Source organism: Coregonus lavaretus, assembly GCF_964263955.1.
Source record: "Coregonus lavaretus genome assembly, chromosome: 5".
In the NCBI taxonomy this organism is placed as follows: Eukaryota; Metazoa; Chordata; class Actinopteri; order Salmoniformes; family Salmonidae; genus Coregonus; species Coregonus lavaretus.
Window position 1 is genome coordinate 23,993,595 of NC_139992.1, and position 27,357 is coordinate 24,020,951.

General features: G+C 42.9%; 1 pseudogene across 1 annotated transcript; it reads left to right on the forward strand.

The window, feature by feature from the left end:
• Positions 1-26,818, forward strand: LOC311129200 (tryptophan--tRNA ligase, mitochondrial-like; annotated as a pseudogene). Its single transcript has 6 exons — positions 1-84; positions 9,874-10,089; positions 22,882-22,962; positions 23,584-23,656; positions 23,762-23,880; positions 26,358-26,818. The product of its transcript is annotated as a tryptophan--tRNA ligase, mitochondrial-like (transcript).
• The last annotated feature ends 539 nt before the right edge of the window (positions 26,819-27,357 follow it).

Below are 27,357 nucleotides of genomic sequence, written 5' to 3' on the forward strand. Positions count from 1 at the left end.
ATGTCAGTGAGCCACTCTGATATGATGTATGAGGAGAAAAGCTCTGAGAAGAGAAACAGCCTCTTGCCCAATCCAATGACTCAGGTGATTTATGGTCAACTGACATTAGAAGTCTAGCCTATAATAATAATAATAATATGCCATTTAGCAGACGCTTTTATCCAAAGCGACTTACAGTCATGCGTGCATACATTTTTGTGTATGGGTGGTCCCGGGGATCGAACCCACTACCTTGGCGTTACAAGCGCCGTGCTCTACCAGCTGAGCTACAGAGGACCACGAGATAGAGCTGTAGAGCCTAGATCAAGAAGTCTAGATCTTGAAGGCTCAAACAATGTAGGCCTACACAACATGCTTGATAAACTGTTAAGAAAGCAGACTTATATTTTTGTGGCAACTTGGAGGACTTCCCTTTTGAAATTCATTTGAGAGCTTAATATCCATCATTCAGTAGCTAGGTTTCCAACCAACTGGCGACCAGATTTTCATGAGAATATTCTAAAATCTGCATAAAAACAATATGTACATTTTTCCACCAGTTACGTGTTTCCATCAAATTGACTTGTTGGGGATAAAAGGCTGTGCGTGATGACGTAGTACACATACAAATGTCCCATGTACCGAATAATAAATACAAGTTAAATGGGTTTCTATCGCATTTTTAACTATACTGATGGTTTTCTCACAAAATAAATTGCATTATATAGGGAGTGTGCACATTCTGGTCTTGGCACGTGCGCTCTAGCCAACAGTTTGCAGATACAATGCGGGTATTGTCTACATGATGAGATTATTATGGAGAAAAGAGAGAGATTATTTTTATTTGTCAAACTGCAGCCAACCATCGATGATCATGTCACCAAAATAAGACCCACAATATTTATTGGAAAAGGAGCATTATCACCGTGCACTTTCACCACCCTGTGAATTCATCATATCTTATTTAATCTGTAGGCTAATAAACTGCATGCTTTCCTGACGAGTCGTAGTTGGAGGACCACACGTCATCGCGTGGTTATTATATAAATATTTGTGCATAAAAGCGCTACCACCGATATTTCTCGCATAATTAATTATACCGACACAAAAAGATCCCACCTTGTCTAGTGTATTTTGTTTTGTTGACATTTGGTAAGTTTACCTACACATTTTCCTTTTCCATCAGGCCTGTCATTACTTTTTTTTTTTTTACTCTCATAGAAAGGTTGGACGGAGACCTGGTTAGTGAGAAATCTTTTCACTCCCTGTCCTAGCAGATCCTCCCATTGTATAGCAATACTTACCAGTGGAAAGATGTCACAGCACTTTACTTTGCACTGGGTTAAAGATTTCTGGCATTCCTCTTCATCCATATGCTATGTTCCACATGTGTTTCAAAGATCTGGAAGAATGTGGAAAGAGAAGAGACTTGTGCTCCTTCATGGAATTTAGGCCTGAGGTCTTCTCATAATAAAGAAAACGCTGTTGTTTTTCCAACTAACTGAATCTGTTTCAAAATGTCCAATCAACGATTGTTTGTTTTTAAGCCGCTCTGTAGAAGAGCGTCTGCTAAATGACATTTTGTTTTAAATGAATGCTTAATAGAAGCCTTGCGGTGCATTCCTGTGTAATATCATTAGTGTTGTTTTGATGTCAGATGTGGTTTGCTTTTTCCACCTGTGATGAGTTTTGTCATTCCTGCTTCACTCAGGTTGATCAGACACACACACACACACGTGTTATATGAACACACAGTCCCGGAAAGTGTCTGCGAGTATGAAAACATGGCCTGAAAGTGTACGTAACCCTTCTAGCTGTTGGCGTTATTGTCACACTCGCACACAGTGTGTAATGTATTTACCATATGCTAGATGTGGATGAAGAAACCTTTCGTCACCTAGGCTACACTGTGGTAGGACCGCGTAGCGCCTGTCAGAGTAAAATATGAGGAGAGAACACCCAAAGTTACCGCTGCTGCTACGTGTCATCAACAGGCCCACAACGGGTGGGAGAGATGAATAAAGGGAAAATGGAGAGACACAAATGGGTAAGGAGAGAGTGCAGGAAGAGTGAGTGGTGGAGAAACAGTGGGACAGGTTGATTGGGTTTGGTTATGAATGGGAGAGATTCTGCATCGTCTTTTCAGTTAATGGCAACGGCGACCCCTCAAATAATGCCGCTTTCACATTCAATGTTTGCCATAAAATTACACCAATACTTTCGTGCTGTCAACATTTATCAGATTTTCCTAGTTCTCTTTGTCTTTATCCTCATAACTGAAGTGGCACAAGTTAGAAAAGGTTTTGACTTTTCTCTGCCCAAATGCAACGCAGAGCAGATGTCAGGCAGACGCTGTGATGTGTGATAGGCTGATTACCCAGTGGCTAGTTAAGAGTTAGCGTTGACTCAGTTAGCCTGCTATTGTCTCAAATGACACCATTACCATGTCTGCATGGCTAAAAGCCTCCCCCGGGGCAAGGGGGTAACATGCGTTTGGCGTGTCAACACGAGGTGAGAACACACATGAGCCAGATTCAGGCCGTCCGCACCCAAATCACTCCTGACACCTCTTAAGGGGCCCTCGGCATCAATGGCTCTCTGCTACAATTACCCCCTCAGTAATAATGACATAAGCACCCAGTTCCTTCCTGCCGGCGCCTTTTACTGACCTGAAATCTGATACCAGAGGGTAGTTATCTGATCCTTTAGGCCCAACAGACCGAGACAGACAAGACAGGACTGTTCTCAGAACAGTGGTTATCTGATCCCAGAGGCCGTGGAAGGCTGTTGGTCCCTCAGGTAAACTGATTGTGATTCAGAGTACTATTGCCGTTTGCCAAATTTACAAGAGCGAGAGAGTATCCTCTGAGTGTTTTCTAATGAGTTATGATAACCTACAAAATAAAATACTGTACAATTTACAGCACAGACTTTGAGATTACATTTCTAAAGATTTGTAAAGATAAAGAATTTCAAAGATGGCAGCCCAAGTTACACAGCAGGGATTTCAACATGATTTGCTTGGTTGCAAACAAGGCTGTAAATTAAACATTTTCATTGGTAGCACTGGTGCGCCCAACTTAAAAGTTAGGAACACAACATAAAATGTAGGAGCACCAGAAAATACGTTTTTTAATTTTTATTGATTGAGATATAGCCTATATTGGGCCTAGCCTATATGAATTCTAGCTATTTTTGAAGCACATGTTGTGCCCTAGAAACCTAAACCCTAATATTTAACCCTGTAAAGACATTTGTTTATTATTAAAAGGAAAAGTTGATACAAACACCTGTATTACAAAGTCATTTGTCGAAATATTAGGTTTCTACATTGTGTAAAAGCACTACCTATTGAGATGCATTACATTGGGAATTGTACACGGTCTCTTTAAGAGCATCAAGTTTGTGAGTGAAGACATGCAAGAGAACGTGTCGCGTTCAAGACAACTTGGAAACTCAGAAATGTCAGACATGGAAACTTGTAGAAAGACGAGGTACGAGTTTCCCACTTGGAAAGTATCAGAATCAACCAATAGAAAGCTCTACGCAAAAAAAAGTATGTACATTTTAACTCCAAGATTCTGAGTTGTCTTGTACGTGGCGTCACTGGCGTAGCACACACTCCCGCAGCCCCAGCAAGGTGGGGGTCCACGAGTTTTGGGAGCCCCGAACACAAGAAAAAAATTATAATAATCACAATGGTTTTATTTTTTTACAATTTGGGGTTGGGGTCCACCTGGAAGTCGGGCTTCCCAGATAGCATATGAACACGTCATAAGCCATGAAAATAATGTTTTGAATTACAGGGAATTAGCTTTAAAACGGCAACATAGTCTCTCAGCCTCATGGCAAAATGTGTAGAATAGCAGGAAATTAGCTCAGGGATTCATGAAAGTCGGGAAACTTTTTTTATTAGATTTTGTTGCATTATTTGAGTTTACAATTTACATTTATGGGAATTTTAAGGGAAAATATTTGGAGTTTTGGGATGCGTATTCCATCATGACAATGACCCAAAACACACGGCCAAGGCAACAAAGGAGTGGCTCAAGAAGAAGCACATTAAGGTCCTGGAGTGGCCTAGCCAGTCTCCAGACCTTAATCCCATAGAAAATCTGTGGAGGGAGCTGAAGGTTGGAGTTGCCAAACGTCAGCCTCGACACCTTAATGACTTGGAGAAGATCTGCAACGAGGAGTGGAACAAAATCCCTCCTGAGATGTGTGCAAACCTGGTGGCCAACTATAAGAAACGTCTGACCTCTGTGATTGCCAACAAGGGTTTTGCCACCAAGTACTAAGTCATGTATGCAGAGGGGTCAAATACTTATTTCTCTCATTAAAATGCAAATCAATTTATAACATTTTTGACATGTGATTTTTGTTTTGTTATTCTGTCTCTCACTGTTCAAATAAACCTACCATTAAACTGATAGACTGGTCATGTCTTTGTCAGTGGGCAAATGTACAAAATCAGCAGGGGATCAAATACTTTTTTCCCTCAGTGTACAGGTAGTGCAACAAGACCACTCATGGTCTGTAAAGCTCTCTACTTTTTATCAAACAATATTGGAATCACCTTGGTCACAACCATACTTTCAACTCACTCTGCCTGATAGAGTTTGAATTTTGGTTCCAATATGTTAGGCCAACATTTTAATTAGGTTTTAGTCATATGAATGACTGATGCCGAGGAAAAACAACATTGCTACTGTGTATACAACTTGAATGAAAAATTATATTTTTGTAAACTCCGTGAAAATCAACTTCATTAGATTTTTGTCTAATGTCAACTAAACTCTGTCAGTGCTTAAAGAGCTGATAGAATGGTTGTTTTTATTCTGGATTTTCAAATGAATAATTTTCCATGTTTTACAAATGTTTGTATTTAACTTAAATTTTTAGAGGCAAAAATATGTCTGTTTTGAGTATCTGTTGTCAACTCCGTCAGTGGCTTGTCAATTATAGCTAACCCCCTTAAGACCTTTAATATTCGGAGAAAATATTTTTATCACTGTTCTGCAGCATATGCTTAAACTATTGAAGCATTTGCTGTGCAAGACCTAAGGGATGATGTTTGCTTTCTAAAATGTTTTTTGTTCTAAATCTAGAATTACATGGCAAAATGCTAACGAAATTAGCTGTGGAGCATTTAATAATGCTAACAGCATCAGTCATTCATTCATTGCTAATGATATTGATCTCCTGAAGAAGCTATCCCTTTTTCTTTCTTTCTGTGCCAACAAATGTTTGGATATAGGTAAAGTAACCACGATAAACCAAAAATTAAACCAGGCATTTTGCTGATATCATTCATTACGATAAGTAGCCTATACTAGAGAAATGTGAAGTTTGAAATGGAATAAGTTTGCTAATATGGGTGATTGTTAATGGGACAATTGATGGATACAACCATCAAACTAGTAGTAGTTTAAAAAAAACTAAGGTCTAAGGGCCCGGGGGTTGGGTTTCTACTAAGCTAACAAATGGAATTGTTTTTAAGATGATCATAACAAGGATCATTTAGCAATTGATTTGGAATTTTTTTACCCCTGGAAATACAGTGCATTCGGAAAGTATTCAGACCCCTTGACTTTTTCCACATTTTGTTAGGTTACAGCCTTATTCTAAAATGGAATAAATTGTTGTTGTTTTTTCTCATCTATCTACACACAATACCCTATAATGACAAAAGCAGTAACAGTTTTGTAGACATTTTTGCGTATAATTTTAGTATTCTTGGTCACCTCCCTGACCAAGTCCCTTCTCCCCCGATTGTACAGTTTGGCCAGGCAGCCAGCTCTAGTCTTGGTGGTTCCAAACTTCTTCCATTTAAGAATGATAGAGGCCACTGTGTTCTTGGGGACTGCAGAAATGTTTTGGTACCGTTCTCCAGATCTGTGCCTCGACACAATCCTGTCTTGGAGCTCTACGGACAATTCCTTTGACCTCATGAATTGGTTTTTGCTCTGACATGCACTGTCAACTGTGGGACCTTATATAGACCGGTGTGTGCCTTTCCAAATCATGTCCAATCAATTTAATTTACCACAGGTGGACTCCAAGTTGTAGGAACATCTCAAGGATGATCAATGGAGACAGGATGCACCTGAGCTCAATTTCGAGTCTCATAGCAAAGAGTCATTATGAGGTATTGTGTGTAGATTGAGGAAAATGTTTTATTTAATCAATTTTAGAATAAGGCTGTAACGTAACAAAATGTGGAAAAAAAATCAAGGGGTCTGAATACTTTCCGAATGCACTGTATAGCACACTATTTTACATACAGCATTATTTTATTTTTTTAAAGGACCAAAGAGTTTGGTCTGCTTCGTGTTTTCATTTGCGTGGATGCGGCCTCCACAGAAGACAGAGCATGCATACTTTTTGCACTTCGGGGATCTGACATACGCATCCAATAAATTGGTCTGCACCGCACCACTCGTAGTGATTCAGGGTTCATCTCTATAGCCATCCAGCTAATTACGAGCAACTGGCTAAATGAAAAGACCTTACCTCTTGTGAGTTGTTGGGGAGTCTGTTTCCCGGTGCTTGACATAGGAGCTCAGCCACGATAGCATGATGTAAAAAGGCGGCACCATTTTCCCACCTGCATCTCCATCCTGAATCTCCCCATTGCCCCCCAGCAAAATTAGCCTACATTTAGGATATTGTTTATATGTGTATTTCACACTATGTTGAGGAACAAATCGGAGTATAATGCTTGTATGGATGTCAACCCCAATGCTTGTTCATGTCATGGTCATCAATCATCTGCATTACAGTTTAAAACGACTGACTAACGACCGATTTCTGTATGCTAGCTATGCTACCAGCTTATACGAACGGGAGTTAGCATTTAGCAGTCACTTCTTCTAAACCTGAAAAGGGACGACTTCTAAATGTTATGCAGCGAAAACAGCCAAATATATCCAAATCGGGTTTTAGGAACCACATTTGTGGGCCTGTTACCATGCATCAATCATAACGGATTTTACAAATATCCACTTTGTTAGATCATATTTGTTGAATGTGCGCCAATCCTTCAATCCACCACGGTCTGCATTTCATTGATCTCTTTACCACATCTATCCCCATTATCTCCCCGATCTCTTTCCAGGAGTTCAAACTCATTTTCGTGTCTTTGAAATCTCTACACGAGGTATCATAAAGATGCATTTTATTTGTGAACTTGTTCTGATAGCCTTTCATCAAAGTTCTCCATGTTTGTTTTCAAGGAATTTCGTTTGTGTTTATACAGGATGTATCTCCCACACCTACCATCAACCAATCATGTCATTGCGGAGCTATGCAGAGCCCTCCACATTGTTACAAAATTTGTGAGGCGCACGGCATGTGGGTGGATTTTTTTTTCTAGTCGCACTGGTGCTCCCAAAATAAATGTCAGGTCACACAGCAAAATATTTAGGAGCATATGCTTTAGTCGCACTTTAGAGCCCTGGTTGCAAGGTATCCCGAATTCTACAGCATTTTATGACACCTGTTTTTGCTTGTGGTGTGGAGGGTAGTGTGTCGATACAATTTCAAGCACGGTGTATAACTGGCTTTAGAGAAAATATTCAGACAGGCATTGCTGACAGTCCCTTCTAACGTACTAAAATGGTTCCAACTGACGATTGTTTACGCTTTTCTGCTTAACAGAAGCCTTGCGCTGCTGTTTAATATATTTAGCCAAGAAACCTCTAGTCATAAGTAAAGTTCCAGGTCCCCTTTCATGCCACTCCCCTTGCCCCCTCAGTAACACAGTATTTTAGTGCAGGCCGGGCACAATGCCATGACTAGTAGGAATGGACCAAGGCCAAAATCAGTAGACTTTATCGATGCCAAGGCTCAATGGAGTAGGCCAATGCCAGACCTGAGCCTGACAGAACCCAGCAGAACCAGAAACACAATATTTGCCCACGGATCCGAAAGCGAAGAGTGATCGCTCTCTTTTAGAGTCGAAAGGGCATAGGGATGTAACGTTTAAACAACCATTTTTATATCGGTTTTCCATTAAAACTATAAGAAATTCATAAACTTCCATGTGAATTCACAATGCTGCTGCCATTAATGGTTTGGGTCTCACGGTGTGTCCCTTTCAGATGGTTAAGCATTGCACCTGTACTACCATTACTGTACCCCAATTCCACCTCGTAAAGTTTGCATTTCCTTCTCATTTAACTTCTTAAAGTATTACCATACAGGACTTAGGCCCTGTGTAGCTCAGTTGGTAGAGCATGGCGCTTGCAACGCCAGGGTTGTGGGTTCGATTCCCACGGGGGGCCAGGATGGGAAAAAAAAAAAAAATGCACTAACTGTAAAGTCGCTCTGGATAAGAGCATCTGCTAAATGACTAAAATGTAAATGTAGGTGCTGTCGCTTGCATTTTTCCAAAGTTACTGACGATGATGTGGTGGTGGAGAGTTGACTCCAAAATAATTGCATGTCCACTGCCATTTCTGTGTCAACAGATATCTTTATATGATGACGAGATGCTCATGTCTCCGCCCTAACAATGGGAGTTGTCCCAAAAGCGGGAAGGCAGGCGACAAGCTTAGGTCCAAAACAAGGCTTATTTTGGACAGATTTTGGCGAGAGTGAAACCTCTCGCTTCACCTCTTCCTCTCTGGTGTCAGGATTCAATTCCGCTAAGAATCGACTCCTAAGATTCAGTATTTTTGAAACGGAGGAGACTGATTTAGTTGCTGTACTTCCGAGAACAGAAACACTTGCATCTTTCATAGTGAGCTAGCAAGGGACGGGGAGGGGCACAGTAAAGAAAGGTTCGGTCACCAGGCGGACGGAGTCAAAACCGTGCACTAGGCGAATCTATCGGCAATCAAAAGCTGTATTTTACAATGGAATGTTGTATCTTGCAATTTCTTGGCTTGCAATGTCTCACAACTTCAGTAAAGCAGGGCCTGTCATCAATGAATAGGCTAGGATATTCTACACACAACAGACCGAAGTCTGAATACACTCGCATCATTAGCGAAGAGCAAGGGCAGCCATGCCTCGCAAAGTAGCCTAAAGTTCGCCTCTTTCTCTTGATTTTAATTTTAATTATACAACTTTCCCCAGGCCTTTATAGCCTACCGTCTAGTTAGGCTATAACTCGGAAAATAATATGTTTTGTTTTACCTGCACTGTGATTTATAATTTAGTTTAAAAAAAAAATTAAACATAAATTAGGGATTTTTCTTAACGTTAAGGATCCCAATTTTAAAAGTTCACACCCCTAAAAGAGCCAATTCCTCAATCCGCACCAGGGCTTTAAAATAAGGCCTTTGTGTTATTGTTTCTGATATCTGTGGTTTATGGTGCTCTCAAGTATGGACTCCCTCTCTCTCTCTCACACACACCCACACACTTGATTTCTAATCTGACTATATACCTTAACCTACACTTTTTTTTAAATAACTCTTATTGGTTTATTTTCCAGTCTGCCCTGCTTTCATTGGCCGTTTGTAGTTGTTGCTCTGGCCTCATTGGCTGGCTGGAGAGTGTTCTATATTTTCATTGGCCAGATGGGGGTTGCGTTCTCCCACTGACTGTGTTACAGAGGTGCTAGCTATGGATTTTATTAAGCATCTCCATAACAGCAATGCAACCATGACCACTGCCTCCCAATCTGCCAATTGGCTGCGTACAAACACCTCTGCAGGTGACTTCACTTTTCCTTTCTCTCCTTTTCACCTTAATTTCTTATTTTCTTTCTCCTGACGTTGTCTTGAAGTCTGTTACTTTTATTACTCTCTTTGCCTCTCCCTCTCAAGTTCCATCTCTTTTCAAACTCTTCTCTTTCCGCTTCTCAACAGTTCATTGATAAAAATCTAATTTCTCGCAGCATCTCTCCTCTCCCACCCTCTCTCCCCAGGAGCCTCTGGGATCTAGCCCACGGGTGTGCCCCACCTAGGGAACTACCTTGGGGCTCTGGAGAGCTGGGTGTCCCTGCAGAGCCAGTACCCCTCAGTGCTCTACAGCATAGTGGACCTGCACTCCATCACCCAGTCCCAGGACCCCGCCCTGCTGCGGGTCAACATACTGGACATGGCTGCTGGCCTGTGGCATCGACCCAGAGACATATATCCTCTTCCAATACAGTCACAGGTTAGTCAGACACACATGCAGGCAGGCACACACTCCTACATACATACACATACACACATACACATACATAATCACTGCTCTATTAAGAGTTTGAGTCTATTTTCTAATGTGGTGTTTCAAACAGTTGGAAAAGCTGAGTGTGTGTTTGTGATTTCGCGGTCTGAGCAGGCTGCCTTGGATCTGTTTCCCAGCATGTCATCAAGAGAGTCAGCTGGAGTGGCGGCCATATTGGAATGTTTATTTTATCATGGCAAGCTCTGAATGGTTACCTAATGCAGGCAGTTTAAAACCCTTATTTTATCACTCCGATCCTTATCTTCACTGTTTGCTCTGCAAATTCACAGGGATTATGAAAACACATTGGCAAACCACCATTTACTTCAGAGGAAGCCACATGAAGGGGATAACGATAGATTTACTGTATGCACCACTTCAACAGATCAGTATTTTTTGGGGGTAAACTCCTGAGTTAGGAAAATAAGTGTAATCCGAATAGACATTTTCTTCTCCCTTGACACCTAAAATGTGTGTTTGTATGTGTGTGTCACACTATCTCTGCAAGTGCCATAAGTGTTTTGATAGTGTGGTCCATCTGTGATATTTCTCACACACACACACACACACACTGAGCCCTATTTTTATTCCCGTTTAGCTTCATGCCACATATCTTGGCAGCGAAGGGAATCTCCTATTGAACAAACTAACCGGAGTCTGTTCCACATGTACAAATACCACTACCGCCCAAAGAAAACACTTGACTTTATTGAAGAAATGGTGACCAGTTGAAATCAATAGTGTCTTAAGTGAAGGGCCTTCAGCTTGAAAATATTGTGTGTGTGCGAGAGAAAGACCAAAGTAAAGTTACACCAGTGGAAGCTCCTCAGAGGAGGAACGGGAAGACCATCCTACTCAGTGAATTTCATAAAAAATTTAAATAGTGAAACGTTAAAGTTATCCTTTTTAGATAAAACTATACTAAATATATACACGTCAACAAATAATTAATTAAAACACACTGTTTTGCAATGAAGGTCTACAGTCGTGGTCAAAAGTTTTGAGAATGACACAAAAACGAATTTTCACAAAGTATGCTGCCTCAGTTTTGATGATGGCAATTTGCATATACTCCAGAATGTCATGAAGAGTGATCAGATGAATTGCAATTAATTGCAAAGTCCCTCTTTGCCATGAAAATGAACTTAATCCCCAAAAAACATTTCCACTGCATTTCAGCCCTGCCACAAAAGGACCAGCTTCCATCATGTCAGTGGTTCTCTCGTTAACACAGGTGAGATTGTTGACGAGGACAAGGCTGGAGATCACTCTGTCATGCTGATTGAGTTAGAATAACAAACTGGAAGCTTTAAAAGGAGGGTGGTGCTTGAAATCATTGTTCTTCCTCTGTTAACCATGGTTACCTGCAAGGAAACACGTGCCGTCATCATTGCTTTGCACAAAAAGGGCTTAACAGGCAAGGATATTGCTGCTAGTAAGATTGCACCTAAATCAACCATTTATCGGATCATCAAGAACTTCAAGGAGAGAGGTTCAATTGTTGTGAAGAAGGCGTCAGGGCGCCCAAGAGAGTCCAGCAAGCGCCAGGACCGTCTCCTAAAGTTGATTCAGCTGCGGGATCGGGGCACCACCAGTGCAGAACTTGCTCAGGAATGGCTGCAGGCAGGTGTGAGTGCATCTGCACGCACAGTGAGGTGAAGACTTTTGGAGGATGGCCTGGTGTCAAGAAGAGCAGCAAAGAAGCCACTTATCTCCAGGAAAAACATCAGGGACTGACTGATATTCTGCAAAAGGTACAGGGATTGGACTGCTGAGGACTGGGATAAAGTCATTTTCTCTGATGAATCCCCTTTCCGATTGTTTGGGGCATCCGGAAAACACCTTGTCCAGAGAAGAGAAGGTGAGCGCTACCATCAGTCCTGTGTCATGCCAACAGTAAAGCATCCTGAGACCATTCATGTGTGGGGTTGCTTCTCAGCCAAGGGAGTGGGCTCAGTCACAATTTAGCCTAAGAACACAGCTATGAATAAAGAATGGTACCAACACATCTTCCGAGAGCAACTTCTCCCAACCATCCAAGAACAGTTTGGTGACGACCAATGCCTTTTCCAGCATGATTGAGCACCTTGCCATAAGGCAAAAGTGATAACTAAATGGCTCGGGGAACAAAACATTGAAATTTTGGGTCCATGGCCAGGAAACTCCCCAGACCTTAATCCCATTGAGAACTTGTGGTCGATCCTCAAGAGGCGGGTGGACAAACAAAAACCCACAAACTCCAAGCATTGATTATGCAAAAATGGGCTGCCATCAGTCAGGATGTGGCCCAGAAGTTAATTGACAGCATGCCAGGGCGGATTGCAGAGGTCTTGAAAAAGAAGGGTCAACACTGCAAATATTGACTCTTTGCATAAACTTAATGTCATTGTCAATAAAAGCCTTTGACACTTATGGAATGCTTGTAATTATACTTCAGTATACCATAGTAACATCTGACAAAAATATCTCATAACACTGAAGCAGCGAACTTTGTGAAGACCAATACTTGTGTCATTCTCAAAACTTTTGATCACGACTGTACAGTAGCCTCAACAGCACTCTGTAGGGTAGCACCATGGTGTAGCCAGAGGACAGCTATTTTCCGTCCTCTGGGTGCATTGACTTCAATACAAAACCTAGGAGGCTCATGGTTCTCACCCGCTTCCATAGACTTACACAGTAATTATGACGACTTCCGGAGGACGCCCTCCAACCCATCAGAGCTCATGCAGCATGAACTGACAAGTTGTCCATCCAATCAAAGGATCAGAGAATGAATATTGTACTGAAAGCATAAGCTGCAGCTAGCTAGCACTGCAGTGCATAACATGTGGTAAGTAGTTGACTCAAAGAGAGAGAAAGACAATAGCTTAACAGTTTTGAACAAATGTATTTCTTAAATGGAGAAGTAGCAGAGAGGGAGAAAAAGCTAGCTATATTTCGTTGTATTTTTTTCTTCTTCTTAGTTTACCTTTCACTTGCTTAGCTAATGCAGCTGATTTAGCCTACTCAACAACCTGACTCAAACAGAGAGGAATGCTATTTATTTTAGCTAGCTGGCTAAGGCCATCCAACACTGCATCTCTTCCAAGTCAAGGTAAGCTTTTGGGTTTATTCATTTATTGCCACCGGGGCCCACCGGTGTAATTGTACACATGGATTGGGTTGTGGGTTTACTAAAGCGTTAGTTCTAGTTTGTTGACCATGACGTTCGCTAATATGGTTACAACGATGTAGAAGTGTAAGGTTTGAAGGTTTGGCTTGGAGAGGTTTCTGTGCCTGGTCACAGATAGCTGTTGTGTTGTTCACTGAAGTCCACAAGCAAAGGGAAAAGGTGAGAGGAGGAGAGCGTGCAGATGCGAGAAGAAATTATACAACGAGCAAAGTGATAATGCTGTATGTGGCTGCTATGAAAGTGAACTGTGTGTGGCGGGTGATCAAGAGTGTATTCATTCTGCCGATTCTGGATGGACCTACCTGAATTTGTCCAAAAGAAACTCATTTTGGACTAATGATTACACCCCAGATCAGCTAGATGCAGGCAAGAGGTACCGGTGCATCAAGTCTGACAGCAACAGGCTCTTGAACAGCTTTTATCCCCAAGCAATATGACTGATAAATAGCTAACAAAATAGCTATACGGACTATCTGAGTTAACCTAGCATCTTTATTGACCTTTTATTTCAATATTTGCACTGTCTCTATGCTTACTCACAGGGCCCTTCACCCTCACACACACTGTCACTCCAACACACATACAAACACTCACTCCATCATTTTCTTACTCACACATACAGTGAGGGGAAAAAAGTATTTGATCCCCTGCTGATTTTGTACGTTTGTCCACTGACAAAGACATGATCAGTCTATCATTTTAATGGTAGGTTTATTTTAACAGTGAGAGACCAGAATAACAACAAAAAAATCCAGAAAAACGCATGTCAAAAATGTTATAAATTGATTTGCATTTTAATGAGGGAAATAAGTATTTGACCCCTCTGCAAAACATTACTTAGTACTTGGTGGCAAAACCCTTGTTGGCAATCACAGAGGTCAGACGTTTCTTGTAGTTGGCCACCAGGTTTGCACACATCTCAGGAGGGATTTTGTTCCACTCCTCTTTGCAGATCTTCTCCAAGTCATTAAGGTTTTGAGGCTGACGTTTGGCAACTCGAACCTTCAGCTCCCTCCACAGATTTTCTATGGGATTAAGGTCTGGAGACTAGCTAAACCACTCCAGGACCTTAATGTGCTTCTTCTTGAGCCACTCCTTTGTTGCCTTGGCCGTGTGTTTTGGGTCATTGTCATGCTGGAATACCCATCCACGACCCATTTTCAATGCCGTGGCTGAGGGAAGGAGGTTCTCACCCAAGATTTGACGGTACATGGCCCCGTCCATCATCCCTTTGATGCGGTGAAGTTGTCCTGTCCCCTTAGCAGAAAAACACCCCCAAAGCATAATGTTTCCACCTCCATGTTTGACGGTGGGGATGGTGTTCTTGGGGTCATAGGCAGCATTCCTCCTCCTCCAAACACGGCGAGTTGAGTTGATGCCAAAGAGCTCGATATTGGTCTCATCTGACCACAACACTTTCACCCAGTTCTCCTCTGAATCATTCAGATGTTCATTGGCAAACTTCAGTCGGCCCTGTATATGTGCTTTCTTGAGCAGGGGGACGTTGCGCCGCTGAAGGATTTCAGTCCTTCACGGCGTAGTGTGTTACCAATTGTTTTCTTGGTGACTATGGTCCCAGCTGCCTTGAGATCATTGACAAGATCCTCCCGTGTAGTTCTGGGCTGATTCCTCACCATTCTCATGATCACTGCAACTCCACGAGGTGAGATCTTGCATGGAGCCCCAGGCCGAGGGAGATTGACAGTTCTTTTGTGTTTCTTCCATTTGCGAATAATCGCACCAACTGTTGTCACCTTCTCACCAAGCTGCTTGGCGATGGTCTTGTAGCCCATCCCAGCCTTGTGTAGGTCTACAATCTTGTCCCTGACATACTTGGAGAGCTCTTTGGTCTTGGCCATGGTGGAGAGTTTGGAATCTGATTGATTGATTGCTTCTGTGGACAGGTGTCTTTTATACAGGTAACAAGCTGAGATTAGGAGCACTCCCTTTAAGAGTTTTTCTGGATTTTTTTGTTGTTATTCTGTCTCTCACTGTTCAAATAAACCTACCATTAAAATTATAGACTGATCATTTCTTTGTCAGTGGGCAAACGTACAAAATCAGCAGGGGATCAAATACTTTTTTCCCTCACTGTAATATGCACAGATATGTATACTCAAAATCAAATCAAATGTTATTTGTCAAATGCGCTGAATACAACAGGTGTAGACCTTACCGTGAAATGCTTACTTACAAGCCCTTAATTAACAATGCAGTTTTAAGAAAATAGAGTTAAGAAAATATTTACTAAATAAACTACAGTAAAAAAAATTAAAACATATATAAATAAAAAATAAGTAACACAATAAAATAACAATAATCAGGCTATATACAGGGGGTACTGGTACCGAGTCAATGTGCAGGTTAGTCGGGATAATTTGTACATGTAGGTAAGGGTAACATGACTATGCATAGATAATAAACTGCGAGTAGCAGCAGTGTAAAAGAAAGGGGGGGTGTGTCAATGAAAATAGTCTGGGTGATCATTTAAATAATTGTTCAGCAGTCTTATGGCTTGGAGGTAGAAGCTGTTAAAGAGCCTTTTGGATCTAGACTTGGCGCTCCGGTACCGCTTGCCGTGCGGTAGCAGGGAGAACAGTGTATGACTTGGGTGGCTGAAGTCTTTGACAATTTTTTGGGCCTTCCTCTGACACCGCCTGCTATATAGGTCCTGGATGGTAGGAAGCTTGGCCCCAGTGATGTACTGGGCTGTACGCACTACCCTCTGTGGCGCCTTACAGTTGGATGCCGAGCAGTTGCCATACCAGGCGGTGATGCAACCGGTCAGGATGCTCTCGATGGTGCAGCTGTAGAACTTTTTGAGTATCTGGGGACCCATGCCAAATCTTTTCCGTCTCCTGTGGGAGAAAGGTGTTGTCGTGCCCTCTTCACAACTTTCTTGGTGTGTTTGGACCATGATAGTTTGTTGGCGATGTGGATACCAAGGAACTTGAAACTCACGACCCGCTCCACTACAGCCCTGTCGATGTGAATGGGGGCGTGTTCGGCCCTCCTTTTCCTGTAGTCCACGATCATCTCCTTTGTCTTGCTCACGTTGAGGTAGAGGTTGTTGTCCAGGCACCACACTACCAGGTCTCTGACCTCCTCCCTATAGGCTGTCTCATCGTTGTCGGTGATCAAGCCTACCACTGTTGTGTCGTCAACAAACTTAATAATGGTGTTGGAGTTGTGCTTGGCCACGCAGTCGTGGGTGAACAGGGATTACAGGAGGGGACTAAGGACGCACCCCTGATGGGCCCCTGTGTTGTGTTGTTGCCTACCCTTTCCTCCTGGGGGTGGCCCGTCAGGAAGTCCAGGCTCCAGTTGCAGAGGGAGGTGTTTAGTCCCAGGGTCCTTAGCTTAGTGATGAGCTTTGTGGGCACTATGGTGTTGAACGCTGAGCTGTAGTCAATGAACAGCATTTTCACATACAGTGAGGGGGAAAAAGTATTTGATCCCCTGCTGATTTTGTACGTTTGCCCATTGACAAAGACATGATCAGTCTATAATTTTAATGGTAGGTTTATTTGAACAGTGAGAGACAGAAAAACAACAAAAAAATCCAGAAAAACGCATGTCAAAAATGTTATAAATTGATTTTAATGAGGGAAATAAGTATTTGACCCCCCTGCAAAACATGACTTAGTACTTGGTGGCAAAAGCCTTGTTGGCAATCACAGAGGTCAGACGTTTCTTGTAGTTGGCCACCAGGTTTGCACACATCTCAGGAGGGATTTTGTCCCACTCCTCTTTGCAGATCTTCTCCAAGTCATTAAGGTTTCGAGGCTGACGTTTGGCATCTCGAACCTTCAGCTCCCTCCACAGATTTTCTATGGGATTAAGGTCTGGAGACTGGCTAGGCCACTCCAGGACCTTAATGTGCTTCTTCTTGAGCCACTCCTTTGTTGCCTTGGCCGTGTGTTTTGGGTCATTGTCATGCTGGAATACCCATCCACGACCCATTTTCAATGCCTTGGCTGAGGGAAGGAGGTTCTCACCCAAGATTTGACGGTACATGGCCCCATCCATCGTCCCGTTGATGCGGTGAAGTTGTCCTGTCCCCTTAGCAGAAAAACAACCCCAAAGCATAATGTTTCCACCTCCATGTTTGACGGTGGGGATGGTGTTCTTGGGGTCATAGGCAGCATTCCTCCTCCTCCAAAGACAGCGAGTTGAGTTGATGGCAAAGAGCTCGATTTTGGTCTCATCTGACCACAACACTTTCACCCAGTTCTCCTCTGAATCATTCAGATGTTCATTGGCAAACTTCAGACGGGCCTGTATATGTGCTTTCTTGAGCAGGGGGACCTTGCAGGCGGTGCAGGATTTCAGTCCTTCACGGCGTAGTGTGTTACCAATTGTTTTCTTGGTGACTATGGTCCCAGCTGCCTTGAGATCATTGACAAGATCCTCCCGTGTAGTTTTGGGCTGATTCATCACCGTTCTCATGATCATTGCAACTCCACGAGGTGAGATCTTGCATGGAGCCCCAGGCCGAGGGAGATTGACAGTTCTTTTGTGTTTCTTCCATTTGCGAATAATCGCACCAACTGTTGTCACCTTCTCACCAAGCTGCTTGGCGATGGTCTTGTAGCCCATTCCAGCCTTGTGTAGGTCTAGAATATTGTCCCTGACAACCTTGGAGAGCTCTTTGATCTTGGCCATGGTGGAGAGTTTGGAATCTGATTGATTGAATGCTTCTGTGGACAGGTGTCTTTTATACAGGTAACAAACTGAGATTAGGAGCACTCCCTTTAAGAGTGTGCTCCTAATCTCAGCTCGTTACCTGTATAAAAGACACCTGGGAGCCAAAAAATCTTTCTGATTGAGACGGGGTCAAATACTTATTTCCGTCATTAAAATGCAAATCAATTTATAACATTTTTGACATGCGGTTTTCTGGAGTTTTTTGTTGTTATTCTGCCTCTCACTGTTCAAATAAACCTACCATTAAAATTATACACTGATCATTTCTTTGTCAGTGGGCAAACGTACAAAATCAGCAGGGGATCAAATACTTTTTTCCCTCACTGTAGGTGTTCCTTTTCTCCAGGTGGGAAAGGGCGATTGAGATTGCGTAATCTGTGGATCTGTTGGGGCGTTATGCGAATTGTAGTGGGTCTAGGGTTTCCGGGGTGATGGTATTGATGTGAGCCATAACCAGCCTTTCAAAGCACTTCATGGCTAATGATGTGAGTGCTATGGGGCGGTAGTAATTTAGGCAGGTTATCTTCGCTTTCTTGGGCACAGGCACTATGGTGGTCTGCTTGAAACATGTAGGTATTACAGACTCGGTCAGGGAGAGGTTGAAAATGTCAGTGAAAACACTTGCCAGTTGGTCCGCTCATGCTCTGACTACACGTCCTGGTACGTCTGATCCCGCGGCCTTGTGAATGTTGACCTGTTTAAAGGTCTTGCTCACATCGGCTACGGAGAGCGTGATCACACAGTCGTCCGGAACAGCTGGTGCTCTCATGCATGCTTCAGTTTTGCTTGCCTCGAAGCGAGCATAAAAGGCATTTAGCCTGTCTGGTAGGCTCGTGTCACTGGGCAGCTCGCGGCTTTGAACTTCTCTAATTGTTACCATGCACCTGCAACAAGATAGCTCAGATGTGCGAGTGCATTTTTCATGTTGAAAGTAAAACACACCAACAGTAAATGTACCGGTATCAAATACATTTTTTATTACAAACAAGAAACACTTTTCAATGAGGACAGAAATCCACTTTGGGTTGAAAAAAATAACTTCATCAAAAACAGTAGAAAATGAATGCATTAATAGCTTTAAATAAAATGCAAACAAAATACATAAAACTACTTCTTAACCATGGCCTCTAAAATGGCCATAAGGCGTGCCTCACAGGCAGTCACCTCCTTCTCCCACCTCCCCATCTGGACCCTTTTGGGAGAGCGAGGAGCCCACATCTGCTGTTTATTTGTGCTTAAGCCTAAGGTTCTCCCACTTATTTTTCACCCATGCAGGTGACAGCTGCCCTTCCAGCACACACTCATTTTATGTAGATCCTGCAAAGACATTAGATTAAGTACAACATTAACCAAAACATGAGTAAAGTAGAGTTGTTTGAACTTTATGTAGCTAGATGGTCACATACTTTATAAAATTGGCCTGCCAAGGTGAAACAGTAACGAGTGCAGCCTACCATTACTTTACCTTAACGGGTGTGTACTCCAAACAGTTGCAAAACGTTTTGCAACAAAAACTAGCGTTTTTCTATTGGACAGGTTCAGCAAACAGGGAGGGAACCTGCCTGAATCTGTCCAATAGAAAAACTTGTTTTCATTGCAAAACAGAACATTTTGCAACTGTTTGGGGTAATGATTACACCTATATATGCAATGAAACTAGCTAGCTAGGCTAACGTTAAATATGAAGTTGACGCTCAACAGCAAGTAACCACGTAGCTAGCTAACGTTACTGTTCGAACACTTATAACTTCTTGTCCTAGCTAGCTACTAAAGCACATAGCTAGTTAAAGGCACAGCAGGCAGCTACAAAGCCAAAATGAGTATAACATCCTGGCATTTACAGCATACTCTATTTTTTTCTCAATAAAAATTACATACTATAAAACGTTATTTTCACATACTGAGAATGAGTCATGCGTGATTGCGTTGTTTCCCGCTTTTGGTTCATTTCGGTAGCGCATCCCCATATCTAATTGACAGCTGATTATCAGCTGTTATCAAAGCCGAAATGAGTAGGACATCCGGGCATTTAAAGTATACTCGATTTCAAAATGTCACATACTATAAAAAATAATTTTTTCGAATACTCAAACAGCCTACTATTCAGGACGCAAGTATTGGTATTCGGACACAGCCACTGTCTGTCACCTTGATTACTCCAATTTGTCTCTCGTTCTGTGCACCTATGTTATAAACTTTCATTTGTAGGCTAGGTTGTAGCAACCTCATGATGGGTATACAGTGAGGGGAAAAAAGTATACGATCCCCTGCTGATTTTGTACGTTTGCCCACTGACAAAGAAATGATCAGTCTATCATTTTAATGGTAGGTTTATTTGAACAGTGAGAGACAGAATAACAACAAATAAATCCAGAAAAACGCATGTCAAAAATGTTATCAATTGATTTGCATTTTAATGAGGGAAATAAGTATTTGACCCCTCTGCAAAACATTACTTAGTACTTGGTGGCAAAAGCCTTGTTGGCAATCACAGAGGTCAGACGTTTCTTGTAGTTGGCCACCAGGTTTGCACACATCTCAGGAGGGATTTTGTCCCACTCCTCTTTGCAGATCTTCTCCAAGTCATTAAGGTTTCGAGGCAGACATTTGACAAATCAAACCTTCAGCTCCCTCCACAGATTTTCTATGGGATTAAGGTCTGGAGACTGGCTAGGCCACTCCAGGACCTTAATGTGTTTTGGGTCATTGTCATGCTGGAATACCCATCCACGACCCATTTTCAATGCCCTGGCTGAGGGAAGGAGGTTCTCACCCAAGATTTGACGGTACATGGCCCCGTCCATCGTCCCTTTGATGCGGTGAAGTTGTCCTGTCCCCTTAGCAGAAAAACACCCCCAAAGCATAATGTTTCCGCCTCCATGTTTGACGGGGGAATGGTGTTCTTGGGGTCATAGGCAGCATTCCTCCTCCTCCAAACACGGCGAGTTGAGTTGATGCCAAAGAGCTCGATTTTGCTCTCATCTGACCACAACACTTTCACCCAGTTCTCCTCTGAATCATTCAGATGTTCATTGGCAAACTTCAGGCGGCCCTGTATATGTGCTTTCTTGAGCAGGGGGACCTTGCGGGCGCTGCAGGATTTCAGTCCTTCACGGCGTAGTGTGTTACCAATTGTTTTCTTGGTGACTATGGTCTCAGCTGCCTTGAGATCATTGACAAGATCCTCCTGTGTAGTTCTGGGCTGATTCCTCACCGTTCTCATGATCATTGCAACTCCACGAGGTGAGATCTTGCATGGAGCCCTAGGCCGAGGGAGATTGACAGGTCTTTTGTGTTTCTTCCATTTGCGAATAATCGCACCAACTGTTTTCACCTTCTCACCAAGCTGCTTGGTAATGGTATTGTAGCCCATTCCAGCCTTGTGTAGAATCTTGTCCCTGACATCCTTCGAGAGCTCTTTGGTCTTGGCCATGGTGGAGAGTTTGGAATCTGATTGATTGATTGCTTCTGTGGACAGGTGTCTTTTATACAGGTAACAAGCTGAGATTAGGAGCACTCCCTTTAAGAGTGTGCTCCTAATCTCAGCTCGTTACCTATATAAAAGACACCTGGGAGCCAGAAATCTGTCTGATTGAGAGGGGGTCAAATACTTATTTCCCTCATTTAAAATGCAAATCAATTTATAACATTTCTGACATGCGTTTTTCTGGATTTTTTGTTGTTGTTATTCTGTCTCTCACTGTTCAAATAAACCTACCATTAAAATTATAGACTGATCATTTCTTTGTCAGTGGGCAAACGTACAAATACTTTTTTCCCTCACTGTAGGTCAAATTCGAGTATCATGTAGTAGCCTAAACATATCGACGTTACATTGAGCTAGGTGAATGGAATATGAATGACAGTCATGCCAATATGCTGTAATAGAAATAAGGCCATGCTCATAAAAAATAAAATAAAAACTGCCCTCCCTAATCTTAAAACGGCACCGACCGCCACTGAGTTACACCATTTCTTATTGCAATAACAGCAGCAGATCCACGAAGCTCTGAGGTTTATAGGAATATCTTGGCTCTGTCCCTAATGAAATAAAAGATGTTGATCTACTCTGTAATGACTAACTCTGTCAGAGTCATCCTATAATCACATAATCCATAACATGACTAGTAGTGTCTTTGTTTCAGATACTACGAAAGAAGATAACATTCAATATGAATGGAGTTGTTGTTCATTATGAACCTTCTAAAATGTATTTTATTGCACCTAGATCCGTATCAGTGTCTCCTTCCTCACTCTGCTGTCATCAACATCTGTCCTATTTCACTTCCATCGTCTGTCTGTAACAAATCCCCCCTCTCTAGCTACAGTAAAATCTTAGTTTATGTCACACTCTTTAGAATCCATTTTAAGCGGAGAGGGATGGCAGCCACTTCGCCAGCGCCCATAAACTTTAAGTCTCTGAAGCAGAAGGATTTTGCGCCTTTTTTTTCCACCAATGAGAGTTGTTGGCAAGGCCCATAGGTTTTAGAGAGACCCATGTTGAGAGAGAGAGAGAAGCATGGGATGGTTGTAGCGTGATGCAGAGGTAGTTGTTAAAACCAGCCCTGCTAATGTCCAGGAGATTGGAGTTATTTAATGGCTCTAATGCCTTGCTACTGATATAGTATAATGGAGTATGGCTATTGGCTATGCATCTGGGCAACAGAGCACCTGGCTGTTAGTGCACATGGTGGCGCTGAGGAGTCCCCCCACCAGTCCCCAGAGGATCTGAAAGGTGGTGGTGGAGAAGATACTTTTTTAATTTTACAGGTGGGCTTAGTTTAAAGACAATAATAATATTTAGGCTTGGACCATGTTGAGTGACTGGTTGTGGTGTCTCTCCCTCCCTTCTACAGGTCTCTGAACATGCTGAACTGTCCTGGGTCCTGGGCTGCTTCATCAGTATGACCCGACTCAGACACCTGCCTCAGTGGAAGGTACATAACAGCTTGGGAATGCTGTGGGATTTGAAATGCAGTGACACAATCCTGACTTTTTGTGTAAATTATGCATTAATATCAATGGCTGCACAATTGAGTTGATGATCAGTAAAATTATTGTTAGTCAAGTTACAAATGGTGGAAAGTTCAACGGTATCCTTCCATCTTCCTCCATTTCCTTTCTCATGTTCAACATCCTGACTATTGTTAGTCCTGTTTGTTTCTCGTAGCAGCACCTCACCTGCCAGATCTGTTTGAATGTTCTCATAATGACAGTGATTTCCCTGGCCACATGCAGTTTTACTAGGAGGCCAGAGGGAAGGAAAGGACGGCCAGCAGTGTTCTGGTTCTACACTGAAAACAGCTTCTGACATTTTGTTTACTCAACAGCTGACTTCACGTCAAACATGGTGGAAAATGTCCTGTGATTCAGCCATGTTGAGTTTGTATGAGCGAGTGCTCTTCACTCATAAAGAGAACATGCCGCCTTAAAGAGAAGCTAACCTGTTATCTTTTTCTTTGTCTTTCATTTTCTATTTTTCTCTCTCCTTGTAATGTTTCTTTCTCTTTCTTCTTGCTACACCTCTCTCCCCTATTTCTCTTACTCTCTCTCTCCAGATGAAAAGTAAACAGAAGAATGAGGGGCGTGTGGGGCTGTACACTTGCAGGCTGCAGATATTATCCTCTTCAAGTGAGATCAGTCTCTATTAAGTGTGGGTGTGCTGCAGCAAATACATTTAATTTAATAAAGTAAATTCACTGAGTGTGAGGTTTTCTATGTTCTATGTTGTTACAGGTCCACTCAAGTCCCTGTAGGATGAGATCAGGTCCAACATCTGGAGTTGGCTCAGGACCTAGCCCGCATCTTCAACAACACATACGGAGACTTATTCCCTGAGCCACCCGCTCTGCTCAGTAAGTTACTGTGCACCACACAGGGGTTACATCTATGATTGCAGGCAGTGTAGTACATTTCCTCTTACACACGCACTCATACATACAGTGGGGAAAAAAGTATTTAGTCAGCCACCAATTGTGCAAGTTCCCCCACTTAAAAAGATGAGAGAGGCCTGTAATTTTCATCATAGGTACACGTCAACTATGACAGACAAAATGAGAGAAAAAAATCCAGAAAATCACATTGTAGGATTTTTAATGAATTTATTTGCAAATTATGGTGGAAAATAAGTATTTGGTCAATAACAAAAGTTTCTCAATACTTTGTTATATACCCTTTGTTAGCAATGACACAGGTCAAACGTTTTCTGTAAGTCTTCACAAGGTTTTTACACATTGTTGCTGGTATTTTGGCCCATTCCTCCATGCAGATCTCCTCTAGAGCAGTGATGTTTTGGGGCTGTCGCTGGGCAACACAGACTTTCAACTCCCTCCAAAGATTTTCTATGGGGTTGAGATCTGGAGACTGGCTAGGCCACTCCAGGACCTTGAAATGCTTCTTACGAAGCCACTCCTTCGTTGCCCGGGCGGTGTGTTTGGGATCATTGTCATGCTGAAAGACCCAGCCACGTTTCATCTTCAATGCCCTTGCTGATGGAAGGAGGTTTTCACTCAAAATCTCACGATACATGGCCCCATTCATTATTTCCTTTACACGGATCAGTCGTCCTGGTCCCTTTGCAGAAAAACAGCCCCAAAGCATGATGTTTCCACCCCCATGCTTCACAGTAGGTATGGTGTTCTTTGGATGCAACTCAGCATTCTTTGTCCTCCAAACACGATGAGTTGAGTTTTTACCAAAAAGTTATATTTTGGTTTCATCTGACCATATGACATTCTCCCAATCCTCTTCTGGATCATCCAAATGCACTCTAGCAAACTTCAGACGGGCCTGGACATGTACTGGCTTAAGCAGGGGGACACGTCTGGCACTGCAGGATTTGAGTCCCTGGCGGCGTAGTGTGTTACTGATGGTAGGCCATTCACTAGGTCCCCCCGTGTGGTTCTGGGATTTTTGCTCACCGTTCTTGTGATCATTTTGACCCCACGGGGTGAGATCTTGCGTGGAGCCCCAGATCGAGGGAGATTATCAGTGGTCTTGTATGTCTTCCATTTCCTAATAATTGCTCCCACAGTTGATTTCTTCAAACCAAGCTGCTTACCTATTGCAGATTCAGTCTTCCCAGCCTGGTGCAGGTCTACAATTTTGTTTCTGGTGTCCTTTGACAGCTCTTTGGTCTTGGCCATAGTGGAGTTTGGAGTGTGACTGTTTGAGGTTGTGGACAGGTGTCTTTTATACTGATAACAAGTTCAAACAGGTGCCATTAATACAGGTAATGAGTGGAGGACAGAGGAGCCTCTTAAAGAAGGTTACAGGTCTGTGAGAGCCAGAAATCTTGCTTGTTTGTAGGTGACCAAATACTTATTTTCCACCATAATTTGCAAATAAATTCATTAAAAATCATACAATGTGATTTTCTGGATTATTTTCTCTCAATTTGTCTGTCATAGTTGACGTGTACCTATGATGAAAATTACAGGCCTCTCATCTTTTTAAGTGGGAGAACCTGCACAATTGGTGGCTGACTAAATACTTTTTTTCACCACTGTACGTAAACATACTCAAAATCCATCTCTCACTCGCTTTCTCTCACTTTCTCTCTCTCTCTCTCTCATACACATAGATATACCCATATGGATACATACACCTATGTCCAGATGCACATGCACAAAGACACATGGCCAGCATGTTCTACTGATGGATACTTAACCCCATTCTGACATACTCCGTTTTATACTCCTTCATTATTGCCATCATGAAAGCACAAGATGTAACCAACCATGCGTGCAATGGAGCTTTGATTAAAGGACTGTTCCCTTCCTCATATATCTGAGAAATAAAGTGATAATAGATTTGGGGAGGCGGGAGGGGGTATGTCCTCAAGATGACTTCAGAGATGTGTGCGTGTTGAGATGGATAGATAAAAGTGTGTGTGTATTACAGGGGCGGGTTAGGGACAGTGGTTGGCTCAGGCTGGTTGATGCTGTCTTCTTGTGTTGTGTTTGGCTACTTACCGATGGACGTTTTGTGGGAAAGAGACACCAGAGCAGCAGCTTCTGACAGATCTGCCAATCATCAGCCGCCTATTTGAAACCCAATCAAAGATGTCCTCTTAAATCACCCTGAAACAAAGAGCTCATCAGGAAAGAGACCCCCCTCCCTCCCCCTTCATCCTCTAGTGCCACCCCCCATGCACCCCTGACTTCTCTGCTGACAGCATACTGCCAGGACCTGGTTCTTCTTATCAGGATATGATTAACTGATGTAATGATATCCCATGCATACATTCACCTTAATAACAGAGGCTATAGCCATATTGCTGACAAACGCAACCCAGCCTTAACAAGGCCTATTCTCTTTTCATCCCAATCAGGCTCCACACGGAAGGTCAAATCCCTCCGCGACCCCTCCTCCAAGATGTCTAAGTCAGACCCTCAGAAGATGGCCACCGTCAACCTCACTGACTCGCCCGACGACATCGTCCTCAAAAGAATCTGCCGCACCATCACAGACTTCACCTCCGAGGTGACCTTTGACCCTGAGGCTTGTCCGGGTGTGTCCAACCTGGTGCTGATGCACGCGGAGGAGACGGTGGGACAGGCCAAGGGGCTGGACACAGGGAAGTACAAACTGGTCGCGGAGGCTGTGGTGCAGCGGCTCACACCGATCAGGGAGGAGATTGAGAGGCTGAGGGGGGACAGGGGGCACCTGGAGAGGCTGCTGGCCCAGGGAGCCCACAGGACCAGGGAACTGGCTGCACCCATCCTCAAGGAGGTCCGCCACAGAGTAGGCTTTTGTTGTGTATGGGGACTGGAAGATTATAATGGTGCTTGACTACATGTGCTTGAGTTACGTATGTTGTTGTCATTTATTCGGCTCTATGACTTGCTTCAAATTGCTGGCAATCTCTTTTTTATTTAAACAATAAATATATGTATAGGATATGCTATGGGTTTTCTGTGGAAAGTCCAATGAGGGGACTCAAGCTCTAACACAATAAACAGAAACGTATGTCATCAGACACAGTCTGTGGGCAGTGAGTATTGAGTAGGCAAATGCCCTGTCAATAGTAGGCATTCTGCCTGTTCAGTTCTGGGCTCTTGTATACAGATGGAGATGGAACATAGAGAAGAGCTCAGCCTCACTGTGATACTTGGATAGACTAACCTGGGATCCAGACTGCTTAGGATAACATTTTCACCCTCTTTTCTCCCACCATGCTGGTGATGGAGCGGATCATCTGTGGGAGCTGGACTCAATGTAGTTTCCAGATCCATATTTACCTGGGAACTGACTAGTCAGATCACATCCAACTGCAGTTTATTTCCCATTTAGTATTTGCAGTGGCATAAGCAGCAGACTGAAAATATAGC